Here is a 17,158-nt window from a genome sequence, read left to right as displayed (position 1 = left end):
TAGAGCGTTTTTACTAAACACTCATTCCTTTAGAGCGTTTTTACTAAACACTCATCCAATAAGTGCGGAAATAAAAAGGGTATCCTTCCATTGAACAAAATTTTTATTCAACCAAAATGGGCCAACCTATTTTCAAAACTAGCGGAATGGACCGATGGCGGATTTCGAGTCAATGAGATTCTGTACTAATAGACCAAGAAAAATATTCGCCTATTTGTTGTTTTTACCGCAATACACACCGTCTCGAGAGACTCAAAAGTGTGGACCTTCACGATTGGTAAGAATATGTGGGCAACTTGGTAGAGCATTTTATACTTATAACGCTATGACAAGTTGGCCGTCAAAAACAACGTTTTGCGACCAGGCAGGGAAATAAGGTTTTAAGTAATTTTCTGGATAAAGCAGAAGGGTCAAGACTCTTTTCGTAGTATTATAATATACTCGTGAGTCTTGTAGAGCTGTAGGCCGACGTGTCCAAGACTTAGCCTCTATTTTGAAACTGATAATTAAAAACTTAAAATTAAAAAAGGTGCTAAGCTTTAACTGCGTTGCTGATAACAACGAGGACTCTAAGCAGACGACAAATAAATATTATAAAATGAAAACTTCGTAGTTGAAGGATTTCAAGTAGAATCGAGAATAATATGAACCGAACCAAACTGATTTCCATACCAAAATCCAGTACTACTGAGGAAAAAACAACTTACAGGCGGATTTTTTTCTTGGTCTATTCCATTGATATCCATTGATACGAATGCTGCTGTTCACCGGATTATGGATTATAACAGCTATGGTGTTCTTCCTTTTGATCATGATCATTTGCAAGGGAGAACAGGACAAAGTAAACAATATACTACTGTCTGAAAGGTGATATTTTCTGCATTTGAGTTGGTACAGGTTAGGTTAGGTTTCGTTTTGCTGGTAGGGATTGAAGTTTTTTGACCGATTTTTCTGAAAAATACGATTAACTGCAAGTAATCGAAAATTATTCAGAAGTTTATTCGTTTAAACAAAAGAACTTTTAAGACGATATTTTATGAGACTGAATGATGATTTTAACCGACAAATGCGTTCAATCGACAAAATTTTCGGAAAAATTTATATTGAAAAAAAGGTTGTACTCTATGTTCGGTTAAATTCAACATATTTTCTATTGCAAAATCCACTTGCTTTTAATGTCTAACTTTTACCGTAATACTTTGTGATTTAAGATTTTCAAAAAATAACCTAATAAATTTTTAGCCCCATCGTATGATGTACATCTACGATGAGGCTCTTAGTTTGACCTGCCCTGTTGTTCTTGTAGTAGTAGTAGTAGAGGTGTCACAGTCCTTCCTTTGGCAGTATCAAATTTTTCGTTCGTCATTTTCGAACGTCGAGAGAAAATATTTTTCTTTTTAGTTAACGTTACAGTTCACAGGTAGAGTTTTATACTTAATTCACGGAAGAAATTATTTTTTTAACTTTTCTTCCTCCACGGAGAATCGAACCGCGGACCTTTAACTTGCCAGCTCAGTACTATCAGGGAGCACATTATCCAAAGGAGAGTCAGAGATAGAAGGGGGAAGGCCGGGCACCATGGCTCTTACGCGCAATACCTCGGCGCACAGCCGAGGAGTAAGACGTCACGTGATCCTTTGAGAGGCAAAATTTAAAAAGGGTAAACCCGAAAATACGGTTAGAGAGAGGCTCACACTACACACTAGACTAGAGATCAGCATTCAGCGTGGTTACTGTAGCTTTGTCTACGGTTGATTTACAATTTTTAACAATTTATAAGCCTAAAAATGGTTTCCTATAAAAGTGTTGTTACAAAAACTGTAACAATAATACCAAAAACTGTAGCCCCAATATTAAATTCATTCCATTCCGGCATTCCCCAAACATAAAACCAGATTTGACCTATGTAAAAGATGGATTATTTCGATTTAACCACGGAAAAGCTAAAAGAACACATGTGCGCCCCATTAAAACAGAGCAGTGTCCAAATGCCTCGAATTATTGCGACAGCCACGGTAACAACAATACTTTATTATAACCATATTTATTATTTTTCTTTGAATATTGAGAGGTTAAAAAATAAAACACTGGAAAGGGTCAGTAGATTAAAAACAAGACACAAATTTGATAATTACCGTCGCCGAGGCGCTGTAAGCACGCACGCGGCACGCACGATTTGCGAAGCGGCACGAGTATCGGAGTATCACCGAGACACCGACACCGTAAAACTCAAACCTCGGCCGTAATAATGTAAACAAACTTCTCTGACTTTTTTCTCTCTCGCTTGCGCCGATTGCGCATGTGCGCTACGCTCTTAGAGAGCCACTGGCACTGGTAACGTTCTTGAAAGGGGGGCTGACGGAGAATTTGGTCTCTCCGACTCTTCTCTATTTTTGTGCTCACTGGTACTATACAGCCTCGCCTAAAATCGCTTGTTAAGAGACGGTCTCGAATAAAGCGCTATACTCGGAGAGAGAGGTTTCTCACAGGCACGGTCCCCTTCTCTCTCTCTCTCTAACTCTTCAACTAGGAGTCATGATTTTATCCGAGGCCAGGAGATATAACTTCGCGGTTGGAGAGGCATAAGCATGCTAAATAAATTTTTACCGACCGGGCAGAAGTTTTTATCACTGTTTAGGGTAGGGCATCGAGGGGCTATTCACTCTGATTTTATGCACGGTAAATCATTTAAGCATTGTAAAAGATAGCGTTATTCACTCATTAGGGTAGGTAAATAGGGGCTATTCACTCGGACGATGTGGCTACTATTACGAGCCCTTGGGTCGTCTTGTTTCTTGTATACATTTATCTGGAATATTGTCACTAGTATTGTTTTGTGGAATTTAATATGTATATGGTTTTCTCCGTATCAGATATTCACGGAAGACTTTTTCATTACATCTTATCGCCGAGGGCACTTATTATCACCATCTTTTCGATTAAATCCGACAAGGCATAGTTATTACGTTTTGGGTGGATTATGCTGTAAAATCCAGTCTTCTAAGCACTAAAAAAGTATATCTGTGATATTTTCGCCTTATGGATCATTCTATACCACTTTATAACCATCAAATACCATGTTAATAATAGCAAAATTACACAGGTTTTAGTGGGCAAAGTGAAATAAGTGTGTGTGAACTTAACGTCTTTGATTACCGGGCTTGAAAACTACTTTTGCGTTGGGGAACTATTTTCGAAGTAAATTATCGATAAACGGACACATGAAAGCTTCAATAGTCTTTATTTAATTTCATCTATTTTAATAATGAGTCTTTCCTACTTTTTGTTCCACCACATTTTTAAACACATCATCTTAGAGATTGTTTCTGGATTAAGGCTTCCTCTCTTACGCGTGACAAGATTCGCTCCTTTGGAAAAACTACATCCGAAGGAACCGAAGTTGCAGGAATGGCAAGGAAATCCCTTGCCATGTTGGCAACTCCCGGATACGTACCTTAATTAGTTTTTAAGTAAAAGGTTATGCTGAACCTGCAGGACATAAAGCCAAAAGGTTAGTTTTGGAAAGGTGACCCAGTTTGATACTTCTAACCATATCTTTTTAATTAACCTATGTATATGCAACAAAAATTAATGTGTTATATCAGAAGCTCCTAATAGCCGAATGATGACACAATGTATCCTCTTTAGTTCTGTAACATATTATTCATCAAAGGCTCATACTTCCATGCTTACTTTCATGCTAATCGAACATCATTTTGGCATAGCACCGTGGGGTGAATTCCAGATTTGTTCAATACAGAGGCCTAAGCAATCAACCCAACTCGTCTTGACATGGACCAAAAACTCACAAGCGTGCCTTGCAAAATAGTCAAGCGCTAATAGAGTAATGAAGAGGCGACTATTTACCGGGTATGTGATTCCGTTTAGTAACCTTGCTCCTTATGTTCTCGAAGAGAATTATTAAATACTTCTGATAATATCGATATCGCAATGTTATTTTTGATAGTTCATACCAACTCGAATAGCCGAGTCTTAAACAAGATGACCCAGTCATATTACTTTTTACCGCCTTCTAGTGACAAGAATTAGTATTACTATATACATTAAAAGATGACCCCAGCTAATTTAGAATTTCGGGTTTTTTTTTCATCGTTCATAAAATAGCATTCCTATTATGAATAAAATCAATCTAGTAATAAACTTGCAACGGTTCGAGCAGACCGTTACAAACTACAGTAACTTACTCATTAGGTTCATTTTAAACTTAACCTACAGAACTTTATCTTAATTAAATTACAGAATAATATTTATTAAACTAGGATTGGTACTGGTAAATGTGAACGATTCTATTTTTTCTTTAAAATTGTGTAGCTAATTTTTGGGCGGCTTAAATTCCTTTAAAAAAGGCTCTCTTTGTAGATTGAATATTGAGGATTACGATAAAAATGGTATGAACATCGTAGGAATACGTGGATGAAAGATACGATCCTATATACACACCAACTCGGACTAATCAACTTAAGTTGATGCCAATTTTAGGTGTTGCTTCATACAATACCATCGGGGAATAAGCTTTAGCAAGAGTTAAAATAATCCCACTATAACAAACCTTTAATCGTTAGATAGATCACGTTTTTCACTATAAAATTGATATTAATATCTGTGGTTTCGATTCGGAATTCGATTTTATAAATAGAGTTGGAAAAAAGCAGGTAAAAATTGCAAATGTTTCAAGGTTAATTAGAATCCTTTTTAAGCTATTTTACTAAAAAATAAAAAGTAAAAGTGGTGTAAGGAATCTACGTTCGGATAATATCAACTTTAAAATACATCATTGACCCAAAAAAGACTCAAATTTCGCGCCATTAGTAAGTTTATCAATTTAGCGGTAAGAGGGCGGTAGCTTCCACTACTTATTGGGCGGGAAAGCGAGAAAACGAGACAACTGTTATGCGAGGTATCGAAATAAATAGGACTGAAATTAAGTGTTTAAATCTACCGGATCGTCCATAAATTAGGTCATATTCTGAGCTCCTCGTCCCCCAGATCACGCTTGGTCACGTTTTCTCAGACCCTTTCCCTAAAAACTTCGTCACACTGCTTTATATCCCCCCAACGAACTATGATATCTCTTAATTTAGTGGGGTGGTGTAGCGGTTAGCGCTTTCTTCTGGCAGCAAGAGGGTCCCGGGTTTGATCCCGGACTATGGCACCAGGTGAAAATCTGGGAACAAATCCTTTTGCGTAGAGTTTTTGCAAATTATCTCCCCGCTTGTTAAAAGGAGTTTTCATCCGCGGTCTAACCTGGTTTCCCCTTTCCATCAAAAGTTGCAGAGGTTAACGGTAATAGTTAGTATAGGGCGCTGTAGGTTAGCTGTGGCATAGGGGCTAGCCACCACCCCTCTATGCATTGTAAAGGGACCCAACTGTAAACAAGCCACAGGCTTAGTGTGGACATCCCTTCTTAGACAAAGCCTAGATTATTATGATTACTTTACAACTTCGATTTATTTGAAAAGAGACCCTTTTTTAATGAGTGATATGGCGTTTAACTCAGAAATATTTTGTTCGCCTTGAACTATAAAGTTCTCTTCCGATTTAAGCTTTTTGCAAATATCGTTGCCTCTGAATGAGCTTTACAACATTACGGTCTGGATGAGCTTTACAACATTACGGTCTGGATGTGATTTTTTACTATGTTCTAAAAATTTCCATAAAATCTAGTTAAAGAGGCACACTTTATAGGTTTCGAGTATTGCGCTTTATGAAACGGCTGTAACGGCACACCACGTTTACGAGAACCGCTGTATAGAGAGGGAACTGCCGTAACGGATAAACTGCGTTTTCGGGAACCGCTCTTTATAGAACCACGGTTATGAGACCGGATTTTATGCTTTGGTCCCATTGAACCGAATTCCCATTCGACAGAAGGGGTTTTTTTTTTGGGGTTACATTCGACCGAACGTAGCCAAAGGTGCGGTTTTATTATAGTCCCATTGGACCGAAATTCTATTGAACTGGAAGAAGACATACTGTGTGGTTTTGCATTAAATATATTTTTAATTTCACAACTTATTACTGTTAAAATAAATGTGAGTTGAAAATGTATTACTGCACTTATTTAAACTACGTTTTAATTACGGCGAACCTCACCTACCCTAGCCTAACCTAACCTAACCTAACCAAACGTAACCTAACCTAACCTAACCCAACCCAACCTTGTTTGGAGGTAAAAAGATTATTTATATGAGTATTAAAAGCCCGCCTTTTACCACGAGCAATAATAGAAATATTTTGGAAAAGATGTCAGATAATTAATTGGAGAATATTTTGGAAAAGGTGGCAGCTAATTAATAGGAAAATCTTTTGGAAAAGGTGGTAGCTAATTAATAGGAGAATATTTTAGAAATTGTGGTAGCTAATTAAAAGGAGAATATTTTGGAAAATGTAGCAGCTAATTAGTAGGAGAATGTTTTGGAAAAGGTTGCAGCTAATTAATAGGAGAATATTTTGGAAAAGGTGGCAGCTAATTAATAGGAGAATGTTTTGGAAAAGGTGGTAGCTAATTAAAAGGAGAATATTTTGGAAAAGGTGGTAGCTAGTTAAAAGGAGAATATTTTGGAAAATGTGGTAGCTAATTAGTAAGAGAATGTTTTGGAAAAGGTTGCAGCTAATTAATAGGAGAATATTTTGAAAAAGGTGGCAGCTAATTAATAGGAAAATCTTTTGGAAAAGGTGGCAGCTAATTAATAGGAGAATGTTTTGGAAAAGGTGGTAGCTATTTAAAGGGATAATATTTTGGAAAAGGTGTCAACGAATTATTGGAATCAAACCAAACCAAACCTAAACTAACCTAAGCTAACCTAACCTAACCTAACCTATACTAACCTAACCTAACCTATGCTAACCTAACTTAACCTAACCTAACCCAACCCACCCGAAACCAAAATATTAAAATTTTAATTTAAAATTTAAAGACATTGATGGAACTACCATTAAGACTGTACTTCATTTTAAGCACAATTTGCTTATTAATTCTATATATCTCTTGCCTTGAAAGGAATGAAAGTGAGTGTTTTAATTAGTATCACGAAACATTTACTTTTAATATTATTAACATACCTTTCGGAGATTCGAACCAACAACCTATCGTTTCGCAGTCGAACATCGTATCCACTACACCACCGAATCGCTGACGGTTACAGTGTTTCAAGTTATATTCATGTATTTTTTAGGGGCATATTCGGACGATTGGGATTTCGGTCCATCGGGAATATAGCCATTGGGCTGGAAATCTAAAATCATTGCGAGATATTCGGTCGAATGGGATTTCGGTCCATTGGGAATTCGGTTGAAAGGATCGATACCGATTTTATGGGGTCCGCTCATATGTGGCCTTCCTACTATCACTTACTTACCAAAAATTACTTAAAAAAAGAAAAAAAATAAAGGCATGGGCTTATTTACCTTCCCCTTCTTATTATTTTACGTAAATTTCTTTCTAATCAGGACAACCGTGATGACGATTTGTTCGAATACGAAAGAAGGTTTAAAAAATTAAACCGAAAAAAGGGAGACAACGACGACGTCTTCAATCAAGGGAACGCCGTCTACATTGGCTCCGTTCAGCATTTCGAATACATGTGCCTTCGCTATTACAGAGCGGGAAAAACATTGCATTACGGTAGAAATAGTTTCTTGTCGGCCGCCACCGCTTACCAAATGTCTAATACAGCTTCGAATACATTGAAAAACTTGATTAATCAAAGGTAAGAGAAAATGCCATTGATAAAATGATCATTCGCTGAAATTTTCATTACGGGACCGGATATTGAGCTTTAGGGAGACTGGACATAAAATCAGAGCCAACTATCTTTTGAATGAGAACGGCTGCTCTAAATATTTGAAGACAAAGCAGAGCTTGGAGTTTTCAAAGTCGTCTCTCGGAGACCTTGGCGCCATATTTGTCGTGTACATATCTTCGATGACGGTTGCCTTTTTGGCAATGCTCGTTCAGTTACGACACGCTTTCAAAAATAGACACGTGGATTGAAGACTCCAGGTTCTTGAATTGAGGAACTATAGCATGAACTGAAGATCTGAAATGGCCTCTCCTGCTTGAAAAGGGCAAAACATTGATAACAATTTCTTGGTGAAAATAATCCTTAGAGTAAACTTTTTTATTCAGTGTTTCTAGTGACTTATAAGGTTTAAGACAGTGTTTATTTCGCGACACGTTCTTGTGTCGTGAGAGTTTTAGACCATCTTTTAAATGTCGATTGATAAAATCGTTAAAAATTGAAAAACTATATTTCTTTAAAAACATGCCAGTAATTGGATAACCAAAAATTATTGACTCGCACTGGCTCTGAGTCTATCCCAGTGGCTGCTTGTTTAACACAGGTTATAATATTCATGTTTTCTCCACCATATTTTGTCGTATAGAGCAAAACCAAATAGAGAAAGTGTTAAAAATATAGCTCTTTGAAATTCAAGAGAATAAAAACTTTACGTGGAATGATTTGTAATATATTCATAATGAAACAAAAGATGTGTAGTAACTTTGAAAGCTCTGGGAAACACTGACATTGAATTATAATTCTTTCTCCCTATCAGATGCTAGCCTATTGCTTGATTAAATTCTCGTGTTTCAATTAGAGAAATGTTTTAATGCTTTAAATGGTTTGAACGCGTTATTGTATTAAACAGCGTCGCAAAATTAATCAACTATATATGTTGGGTTATTTAAAAAATATTATCCTTGTAGAGACAAAGACTTCAAAATCTAAACGATAAGTGGACATAACGGATACTCAAATTTTTACTTTTGGCAACATAATTATAAAACATCAATGTTTTTAGAAAAATACTCATTTTCGTTTTTTTTTCATCAAAGTTCCATTTGTCCAAAATATTTCATGTTGAACTGATAGCGTTATTTTTATCAGAATACGCATCCATTTTTAGCCACATCGTAGTATACGATGAGGCTCTTAGTTTGACCCGAGCCGTAGTAGTAGTAGTGGTCGGGGTTGTCTCTTTCGTTATCGTCAGATTTTAGCTTAAAAAGAACTCTATAGTACCTCAACCCACCAATAGGGATAACTGAGGTCGGTTGGAGATTTTATATTAATTAAAATGTTTTCAGGTCGCAGCCGGGAATCGAACCCGGGTCGCTCACACAGTAGTAAGACACTCTACCACTGAGCCATAGAGACTTGGTATAAAATATGAGTTTTTATGGTTAAGTTTTATCTCTAAAGTGTCGGGGTGAGGTGGCGTGGGGTACCTCTTAATCTGTAGGGTCGGATACTTCTGAATTTGTATAATTGGGGTTTTTATATTTATTTTCTCTTTATTTATGTGCTAATTAAATAGATAACGATTTTCCCCGTTTCCTACCGCGCTCCTCATGTGTTTCGTTCTCGTTCGGTAGCTATCGCCATCTATGTTATGTTTGACTGGAAAGTTTTGGCGGTTAATTCAAATATGGGTTTAGATAGAGCTAACATTGTGTTAAATGAGCGTTATGCGTTTGATCATTTCAGCATTGCTAAAGGTAATTCGAAGGGATAATCACTATAACTAAACTATCTCTTTCAAACGTTTCTGAGCATATGTCGTTGTTAGAAATTTATAAGATGCGATAAGTGTGCATCGGCATAAGTCTATGTTGAAAACTCATCGAGGGAATTATCACTGAAACTATCTGTTCTTCGTTTCGCCGGAATATTAGAATTAAAGCATAAGTATATTTATACGGTTATAATTTTATCGCTGTTTAGAGTAGGGCGTCGAGGGGCTATTAACTCTGATTTTATGCACGGTAAATCATTTAAGCAATGTAAAAGATAGTGCTATTCACTCATTAGGGTAAGTTATAGAGGGGTTATCCACTCATTAGGGTAGGGTATAGAGGGGCTATTCACTCGTACGATGTGGCCACTATTACGAGCCCTTCGGTCGTCTTGTTTTTATTTAAAATGAACAATTCTTTACTAGCATTCTTCCCATAAAGGGCGAATGAAAAACGATACATCCATTAGTACTCGTTGTTCACTGGGCGAATTTTATAAGACTAAGGGTATGCTAGTCACGTGGTTCACACTGACCTCGTATTTACTAGGGAACCGTCATTTTGAAAATCTAGGTGTTTAACACGAGGCTTAACCTGTTTCTCTTCATTTCATTAGAGAACTGCATTAAAATGACAATAATAGATTCGGAAATGATGGTGGAAGATATAACCAAGTACCCCTATCTTTGGGATAAATTAAATTTAAGTTTCAAAGATGTAAATATGAAGGACAAACAAATGAGCTAAATCACTCAGTTTGTATAAGGCTTATCAGACATTTCTTTCCGCAACGATTTCGCCTAGTGGAAACCGACATTACCTGATAACAATTACTGTTGCTGGCTTGTATTGCTGTTAGTTTTTAGTCGAAGCTTGATAAAGTAGTTTGTATATTAAGTAGTATTTATCTTAAAACTAACCGATCCAGCACAGTGAAAATTTGGGAGTTTTTGAAACTATGAAATAGATTAAAAAACTAAGAAAAGGCCTTTCCCAAGGAGATTCTGGTCTCGGGGCATCTTTTTGAAATTGTCCCGCCACGCGCGTACAAGTTTGAATAACGTGAGCGCGTCAGGCATTTAGCGTTGATATTCGGTTTGTTCTATGTTTCAAATATAGACATTCAAAATATGGAGTGTGTTCTAACACCTTCGAAAGTAGTTTTTATGGGTCCAATTTTGACACCGTTACAGGTGTTCATTTACACCGCTGAAAGGATTTATTCATATTTATTTGGACAATGGGTGTCGAAGGTAAGAATACAAATTGTGCAACAGAGGTGCAGTTTAACACCTTTTTAAATCTTATATTGCACTAAAAATTAATTGTTACCCTTTTATGTGTGTATTACAATTCCCAAGAGGGTGCGGCATAGCACTATTGTTAGTTTAAAATAACACATGTCGTTTAGCAGTGTTTTATAAAAGTACCATACCGCCTGATCAAAATTTAAATTTAAATTACGGGATAAAAATATTTTCTTTCATGAATATCATCTTCCAAGAAATGTTGTAATTTTTCATTTAACTCGAACAAATAAGTTTTTTCATTGATTTTTTATTGTGTGGATTTGACTTCAAAATTAAAATATTAATACATGTCGAAGACCTTAAAGTAGTTTTGATTCGTAGTCTTAAAAAACTGCATTTATACACAATGCTTGGCGAAGAAAGACACTTTTTCATACCCACCAAGGTCCCGAAATAAGAAATTAATACAGGGCCGGTATGTATGGCAATTGGAAATTAGAAATTAGGCTTTAATTGCGCAGTTCGAACAATTGTTATGATTTGAAATGATCATGACTCGAGCTCAAATTGAAATTTCAAACTCACACAGCTTGTAACAAGACACATATAAGAGAGAGTAGGGGTGACCCTATAAACCCAAAAATTTTACCCCCCCTTCCTTCCCCCCCTTCAGGGGGGCGGGGGTAAAATTTTTGGGTTTATAGAGTCACCCTTTGCGTTGGCGGGGGGAAGATGGAGGGGAAATTGATGACGTCACGTGATGGTTATGGCGGGAAATTTGAATTGTTGAGCCACCTGGTGGTGGTTTTCTTGATGACGTCACGGCTAATTTTTGATGAAGTAACGTGGCTGATACCTGTAGGGATAGGCTTATGCTATGGTAGATTCTGCAAGATAGGCTTATGCTAGGTTATTCTAGGCTTATTGTTATTACGAATCGAATTTTAGTCAAAAACTTTTAATGAACACAATCAATTCCAATTAATTCGCGAATGTACGCGTCGTTATTTAAGGAAATGTAGAATAAATTATATAATTGTAGTTTACGCGTCAAGTTTTTGTCACGAACCAAGGTACAAAAATATTCGAAAATGCTCGAAGGAACTATACACGCTGCTAGGAAATTTTTAACACGGTCGTAATCATTGTGAGACATAGTACCGCGACTTACATAATATTTTTGATATATATCATTCATGCGTTTTACAATAGCTTCGTACATGCATTTAATAACTTCGGCTTGATCATTTAAAAGCTTGAAGTGAAATCTCATAAAACTAAATTTCTCGTTCAGTTTCCCTGCTTCGGCCTTTGTTAGAGTGAATACGCTACCATCGTTGAATACTATATTCCCCTCCATAACGGTTATTTTTATTTTCAAGTTCAAGTAACGATAATTACCCAGGTCGCCCGTCTCAATAGCTGAATAGATCTCCGTCCACTCCTCCATAAATTCCTTCAAAACGTCTTCCGAGATGGTGAGAATTATTCCGTCCTTCTTTGTCAAAAGTAGGCTTGGCTCGAATCCATTGACCCCGAAAACGGCATAACATTCATTACTTAGTCCAACACGGGCGTTCACGCGGTAAGCTCCGATCTTGGTTGACATTCTTGCTACAGGTCTTTACGGCTTAAAATCTGAGGACTGAATGATCTTTATTGCGTGATTTTCTTGAGTGCGGGGTTGGTAATTAGCCTGAGGGTATTTTGACTGGTGCTTTTCTTTTTTATTGCCCTTTATTGGCTACATACACGATGGTTTAGTACCTTAAAAGGGGGCGTGGCTAAACTAGTTGTATTGTTATCAATGGAATCTGTGTTTAGATTGAGTTATGACTCACACAAACGTGTTAAGACATTCCATCCCCTTTTTTTATTTTTACGTAACCACGCGCAGACGGGTCTATGGCCATAAAAAGGGACAGAACTTGAACAAAAGAATTTATCCCCATCCGTTTTTATTTTTACGATAAAGACGTATCTTAATGGGTTTAGGGGTATGGTTGAATCAGTTGTATTGTTAGGAATGGAATCTATTTTCGGATTTATTGCTTTGTTAGTTGGTGACTCTTCCTACCACGAAACATTTAATTGTTTCCAGGTGTTTGCCCCGAAGGTATTATCCTGACAAGTCTCAACATGTTATGTCTTTGTCGCGTTACCCGAAATTAAAGAAATATTTTTAAAATACCAAAATGCAAATTCAACTAAAAATACAGTTACTAGGATGAAAGTAACGGCCACTATTTTCCCTGACTTTGAAAGAGCTTCGCGAATTAACGTCTGCTTAGTAACAGCATCCATTACAATCTAACCTTTCATCCCCTTATTTGGGGTATAAATAGCGTCTGATTTGGTACACTGTTAGAAAAATTCGTCCAAAATTGGATGAAATAGGATTCAAAGGGCTGAATCTGAGAGAGCACAGTTTTCATCCATTTTTGGATGGTTTAACTAGTGTCCAAAATTGGACAGCTGTATAATGAGCCAGATTTGGAGTTTAATCCAAAATTGGATCGAGAATCATCTATTAAGGGAGCTATTATTATCAAGAAATGGTCTGGATTTTATCCATATTTTATGAAAGTGGACAAAAATGAACTTGTATCCTCCAATATTGGACTAATATGAAGCTCATAATGGACTAATATCAAGCTCATATTGGACTAATATCAAGCTCATATTGGACTAATATCAAGCTCATATTGGACTAATATCAAGCTCATATTGGACTAATATCAAGCTCATAATGGACTAATATCAAGCTCATATTGGACTATTAATCAAGCTCATATTGGACTATCATCAAGCTCATATTGGACTAATATCAAGCTCATATTGGACCAATATCAAACCCATTTTCGATTAATATCACGCCGACATTGGTATCGCACCCTCCTAATATTGGACTAATATCTCACCAGTATTGGACTAATGTCTATCCAGTATTGGACTAATATCTATCCAGTATTGGACTAATATCTATCCAGTATTGGACTATATCTATCCAGTATTGGACTAATATCTATCCGTTATTGGACTAATATCTATCCGTTATTGGACTAATATCTATCCGTTATTGGACTAATATCTATCCAGTATTGGACTAATATCTATCCAGTATTGGACTAATATCTATCCAGTATTGGACTAATATCTATCCAGTATTGGACTAATATCTATCCAGTATTGGACTAATATCTATCCAGTATTGGACTAATATCTATCCAGTATTGGACTAATATCTATTCAGTATTGGACTAATATCTATCCGCTATTGGACTAATATCTATCCGTTATTGGACTAATATCTATCCAGTATTGGACTAATATCTATCCAGTATTGGACTAATATCTATCCAGTATTGGACTAATATCTATCCGTTATTGGACTTGTATGTATCCGTTATTGGATTGTATGTATCCGTTATTGGACTTGTATGTATCCGTTATTGGACTTACATGCATACGTTATTGGACTTACATGCATCCGGTATTGGACTTACATGCATCCGGTATTGGACTTACATGCATCCGTTATCGGACTGATATCTATCCGGTATCGGACTGATATCAATCCGGTATCGGACTGATATCTATCCGGTATCGGACTGATATCTATCCGGTATCGGACTAATATCTATCCGGTATCGGACTAATATCTGTCCGGTATCGGACTAATATCTATCCGGTATCGGACTGATATCTATCCGGTATCGGACTGATATCTATCCGGTATCGGACTAATATCTATCCGGTATCGGACTAATATCTATCCGGTATCGGACTAATATCTATCCGGTATTGGACTAATATCTATCCGGTATTGGACTAATATCAAGCCGATATAGGATCAATATCAAGTGTTACTGAACGAATGTTAAGCCTAATTTGAAAGTACTGAGTCACTGTTCTAATGAATTTAAATCAGTCTCGGAAACAAGTCAAATATTCAATCCGGTTTTTATTTTCTCGATTTTCACTATGACATTTGATTTACAAAATTAATAATAGAAGTTGAAACCTTTTCAGGATTTATCTTGAAAACTATCTTTTGTAAATATTCATAAGTCTTTTTAAGGCTTTTAGGGTAATGTAGCTGGAATGCAAAGTACCCGGCGAACATAGAAGTTATACCATGCTCCACAGAAGAAACTACAAATATTTCATTCTCAATTTGTAGATCAACTAATGATGTTAAAACATCCGAGTTTTCAAAACGTAGTGTTGGTGTTGGTTTTTCAGGAATCTAAAAATTAGGCAAGGTATATATATATTATTCTTCATATTATTAACATTCTCACCCTTGTTGTGAAGAAATATTGCATGGATTCTCCTAAAACACAAGGAAGTAGGAGTAGGCAAGCTCTAACTTCCATACCTATGAAAGAAAAAGCATTAGATAAGAATGCTATCTAGGCCAAATTTTTACTGACTTTTATAAACATCTTCTGATGAAGTGTTTTCTTTTTCCCGTAGTAGCGCCATAATTTCTTTCGACTTAGCTCTGTTTTTGACTAAAGAAATAATTTTCTTTGCTAATGGTTCAAAATGATGGAGCAGAATTTTTTCAGTCGATGGTCGGATATTGTAGAGAAGATTCAATTTTTTTACGAGCTAAAATAAAACTTTTAATTATGCAGCTCGAAAACATAAACTTTAGTTGAAATTAAAAGAAATACCATATTTTTCATTTGTAGCAATGGAAAAACTTCCAACACTTCTTTAACATTATGGTGAAACGAATAGTTTTGCCGATACGAAGCTGTTCTTAGCATTTTTTCTTCCACGATATGTTCGTTGTAGTTAGATTTATCCAGCTCTTTCGTCAAAACCTTTAAATGTTCACTAATACTTTCATCATCTTCTGCCAGTCGGGCATAAGCTGTAAAATGCACATAAGTAAATAAGTAATGCTAGGCCTATAAAGTTGAAGAAGACAATTTTCTGAACAAATATTCCAATTTAAATTAACGCTAGGGCCTACCATCGGACTTAATCGATTCGTTTTTTCTGGTTGCTTTGGCTTGTCGGGAACACTTTTCTTGCTTTGGTCAACTTCTAAAGCTGCTGTTGGAGAAAGAGTTCGCTTTCGCTTGGCGAAGGTTGCCTTCATTTCTTTAATGCACTCTAATTGTTCTCCATTTATTGAACGCTCATGCCTGAATTTTGTGCGCAGAGCGTCGGTCCAACATTCCTGAGAAAAATATATATTGAAACAAAGTAAAGTTCGTATAAACTCTAGCATGAAACTAGTGACAGTCTAAACACTCCACTTACGTATCCTATTTTATCTGGCACTTTAAATCTGGACTCCATAAATGGATGTTTCATAATCAGAGCTTCTCCAATACGGTCATACTCTTTTCCAGTTGGGTACCTGAGAGGTTTTTTATAATAAGTTAAACATTTGCTATCTGAAATATAATTACTTTGTGTATCTAGAGATGTCTTCATATAATATCCTTATAATTTTGGATTTTGCCGATCAATATTGATCTATTTAAGAAATTAAAGGTCCGTTCTAATTAATCCATTTTAATAAATTTTATCCCTTGAACTTAAGAAAATGTTTCCCAGCCATTTCTTTATCCCTTGAACTTAAGAAAACGTTTCCCAGTTATTTCTTTATCCCTTGAATTGAAGACTCATTTTCCCAGCCATGTTGCTATTTTTTTTAAAAATTCTATTAACTTTCTCATCATTATTCCATTCTTTTTGATCCATTTTAATAAATTAATGTTCGGTCTAATTAATCCATTTTAATAAATTAATGTTCGGTCTAATTAATCCATTTTAATAAATTAATGTTCCGTCTAATTAATCCATTTTAATAAATTAATGTTCGGTCTTATTAATACATTTTAATAAATTAATGTTCGGTCTAATTAATACATTTTAATAAATTAATGTTCGGTCTAATTAATACATTTTAATAAATTTTATCCCTTTAACTGAAGAAAAGTTTTACCAGTCATTTCATTACCCCTTGAACATAGGAAATGGTTTCCCAACCATTTTGTTATCTCTTGAAAAAATAAACTAACTTTTCCATCCTTATTCCATTCTTTTTGATTCGCAACCATTCAGTTTTCCACTTATCTTAAAAATGGTTGACCCGTTTAAAGCTACAAATATATTTCATAAAGACATTTTCTTAACCCTTTAACTCCTACTAACACAAATAAACAATTTATACTAATATGAATGTATCATTAATTGTTGTAAACAAATATTAATAAATTAAACAATTTCTTTATCAACTCGCTTTAATCAATTTCTTCATTCTTCATAACTCAATGAAATTTCGTCGAATTTTAAAGCAAATAAATGGTGTGGTTTCGATTAAACAAACGCCACTTGATGCTCC

The 17,158-nt window shown here is 35.8% G+C and overlaps 2 long non-coding RNA genes across 2 annotated transcripts; both read right to left on the bottom strand.

The window, feature by feature from the left end:
• Window positions 1–14,732: 14,732 nt before the first annotated feature.
• On the bottom strand, window positions 14,733–15,161 carry LOC149668657 (uncharacterized). Its single transcript, XR_016367908.1, has 2 exons — window positions 15,093–15,161; window positions 14,733–15,037 (listed from the first exon to the last, which is right to left on the bottom strand). It is a non-coding gene; the product is annotated as an uncharacterized LOC149668657 (long non-coding RNA).
• Window positions 15,162–15,704: 543 nt separating this feature from the next.
• On the bottom strand, window positions 15,705–16,272 carry LOC149668656 (uncharacterized). The gene is made up of 4 exons (XR_016367910.1): window positions 16,221–16,272; window positions 16,069–16,168; window positions 15,776–15,985; window positions 15,705–15,710 (listed from the first exon to the last, which is right to left on the bottom strand). It is a non-coding gene; the product is annotated as an uncharacterized LOC149668656 (long non-coding RNA).
• Between the last annotated feature and the right edge of the window lie 886 nt (window positions 16,273–17,158).

This window comes from Phalangium opilio, unplaced genomic scaffold, assembly GCF_054372755.1.
Source record: "Phalangium opilio isolate 3A_F unplaced genomic scaffold, DU_Popi_V2 ptg000055l_1, whole genome shotgun sequence".
Lineage (NCBI taxonomy): Eukaryota > Metazoa > Arthropoda > Arachnida > Opiliones > Phalangiidae > Phalangium > Phalangium opilio.
The sequence above is the reverse complement of the archived record's forward strand: the minus strand, read 5'-3'. Positions and strand labels throughout refer to the sequence as shown.